Source organism: Haemorhous mexicanus, chromosome 16, assembly GCF_027477595.1.
Source record: "Haemorhous mexicanus isolate bHaeMex1 chromosome 16, bHaeMex1.pri, whole genome shotgun sequence".
NCBI lineage: Eukaryota > Metazoa > Chordata > Aves > Passeriformes > Fringillidae > Haemorhous > Haemorhous mexicanus.
This window is the reverse complement of record NC_082356.1, coordinates 5,915,079-5,917,986: the sequence shown is the minus strand read 5'-3', so window position 1 is coordinate 5,917,986 and position 2,908 is coordinate 5,915,079. Positions and strand designations below refer to the sequence as shown.

Here is a 2,908-nt window from a genome sequence, read left to right as displayed (position 1 = left end):
CTCCAGAATTCATTTCTGACCCCAAAAAACAGGGCAAAGGCAGGGCTTGGGGTTTTTATAGGGTACGCCAGGGGTGGAGTTTGGGTTTGGGCCAGGGGAGGAGATCTTAGCAACACAAGAGGGGTGAGATCAAATTCCTGCCTTTTAGCAACAGGTGCACTCCACACAGAATGTGTCCCCAAATCCTAAATTCCCCCTCAAACACCTGAGAAATGGTGGGACTTTAGATATCTTTGATCAATTTCATTTATTTAACCCTGTTTGTGCTGTTTTTAAGGGATGAAGATGAATCAGAAGAAAATTAAGGCCAAACCAACAGGAAAAGCAGCCAGGTGTGTTCCCAATATGGATCACAGGGAATGTGGGTGACCAGGGCTCTGCCCAAAGTGGCTCCTCCAGTGGGGGATGGAGCTGGAGCAGCACACGAAGCTCTTCCCACACTTGGGGCACTCGCAGGACTTCCCTTACCGGTGCCTCCGTTGGTGTCCGGTCAAGGTAGAGCTCCGTGAGAAGCTCTTCCCACACTGGGGACACTCGTAGGGCCTCTCCCCAGTGTGGATGCGCCGGTGGGTGATGAGGGTGGAGTTGTGCTTGAATCCCTTCCCGCAGTCAGGGCACTGGAAGGGCCTCTCCTCTCTGTGAATCTGATAGTGCTGGAGGAGATGGGAGTTGCTCCGAAACCTCTTCCCACACTTGGAACACTCGGCAGGCCTCTCCCCAGTGTGGATCTTTTGGTGGAGGATCAGGTTGGAATGCCGGCTGAAGCTCTTCCCACACTCCCCACACTTGTAGGGCCTCTCCCCGGTGTGGGTTCTCTGGTGCCTGATCAGGGTGGAGCTGTGCCTGAAGCTCTTCCCACACTCCCCACACTTGCAGGGCCTCTCCCCGGTGTGGGTTCTCTGGTGCCTGATCAGGTGGGAGCTGTGCCTGAAGCTCTTCCCACATTCTCCACACTCGTGGGGCCTCTCCCCAGTGTGGATGCGTCGGTGCGTGACAAGATGGTCATTTCGCCTGAAGCCCTGCCCGCAGTCGGGGCAGCGGAAGGGCCTCTCCTCTGTGTGAGTGCGCTGGTGCTTGAGGACATCTGAGCTGGTCTGAAACCTCTTCCTGCACTGATCACACTTGTAGGGCCGTTCCCCAGTGTGGGTCCTCTGGTGCCTGATCAGCTCAGAGTTCCACCTGAAGCTCTTCCCACACTCCCCACACGTGTGGGGCTTCTCCCCATCATGGAGCTGCTCATGCAGCACCAGCTCTGAGCTCTGGCTCCATCTCCGGCCGCCTTCCCGGCCCAGGCTGGCTCTTTCCCCCTCAGATCCCCGCCATCTGCATTTGCAGCCCCTCCTCGTGCGGGATCTCCGGGGCTTTTCCTCCCCGTTGGGTTCCTGCGCCGTGGAGCCGCTCAAAATGGCCTCTGCTGCCAGGTTCTGCTGTGGGGATTTGTCCTCCCTGCTCTCCATGCTCAGCTCCTGCTCTGGGGGAGGAAGGACAAGGACAGGATGGGATTTGCCTCCGTGCCACAGGCAAGGGGAAGGAGATCCCCCCAGGGCTGTCCTGCAGCCGGGGGCCATGCTGGGCTGGGAGATGGAGCAGGACAGAGGGGGAAAGGGGCACTGACTTCCTCCTCACCTGCCTCAGTGTCCCGGGGCATCTTCCTCTTCCTTGGAGCCTCCCAGGGGTTGGCAATGGGAAATCCTGGTTTGGGGAAAACAAGGGATGAGCTGTTGTAGGATTGTCGGAGGGGTAGGACAGTCGGGATGGACTGAGACGAGAGATCTCTGCAGCCAGGTCGTGGAACTTGGGGTTCATTGCAAAGGGCCTGGGTGCAGGGGCCCTGCTGGGAGCTGCCAGCCACAGCTCAGAGCAGGCCCGAGAGAAGAGAGTGGGAGAGAGGATGAGAGGGTACAAGATACAAATCCTACAGCATTTACATACAGCCTAGAGGAATCATTACATCACCATACTGTGTTACATTTCAAAGCCTAAAAACTCCTCTTTGGACCCCTTCTGCTGAGCTAGCAGGGTCTGCTCTGGCCCTTGGACCTGTCTGCAAGCAGAGGGAATTGTTTCATCACAAAGGGATTACCTTCAGTCGGGCCACACCATTGTTTTCCAGCTGTTCAGTAAATAAGGTAACTCAAAGCTTGCTTTCATTTCAATCTTGCTTCTACTTTATATATTCTCAAAATCTTTTGCCAGATAATCATATTTATGATGCTTTCCTGTTTCATCTTCCCCAACACACATTGAGTTTGAAGGTCCCTCTGTCCAAGTCCATCTCTACAAGTCCCCGGCCATCTGGGCTCCAGAAAAGCCTCCCAGGAGTTCCCATCCCTGGTCCCTCCCCTGTGGCTTTCAGGATTTCCCCCCTGTCCCAGCTGTCGGGGTCATGCTTGGATTGGGGGTCCCCCTTCTCCTCAGTGCCCGCCCTGCCCAGGCTGCTGGCAGTCCCAGCAATCCCAAAAGCTCCCCCCTCTTCGCTCTCCCCATTTCGGGATGCCGGGGCTGTTTGGGCTCCCAGGCTCCCTTCTCCCCTCACTCTCTGCTCTGGGCTGCAGGGGCTCCAAGGAGTCCCCCCTGCCCCTCTCCAGCTCTTGAGGGTCCCGCCAATGGCGGCGCTCCCCCCTCTCTGGGCTCCCCACTTTGGGCTCCTGGGGGACACAGGGCTCTGCTCCTCCAGGCTGCCTCTGCCGGCAGCCGCCACCGGCACCCCCCGATGTCCCCCCAAGGGGCCTTTTCCGCTCAGCCTTGGATTCTTCATTCTCCAAACATCCTGCCCCCAAAAAACTCAACCCAGGCACCCCCTGGGATATCTGGACCGAGCTCCCCCTCCCCGCTCACCTGCGCGATGAGGGGGCAATGATCCCACAGGTTCAGGTTTTTTAAGGAATTGCTTGGAGTTTTTTGTTAG

General features: G+C 57.3%; 1 pseudogene; it reads right to left on the bottom strand.

The window, feature by feature from the left end:
- Positions 1-403: 403 nt before the first annotated feature.
- Positions 404-2,533, bottom strand: LOC132334742 (zinc finger protein 239-like; annotated as a pseudogene).
- Positions 2,534-2,908: the final 375 nt, after the last annotated feature.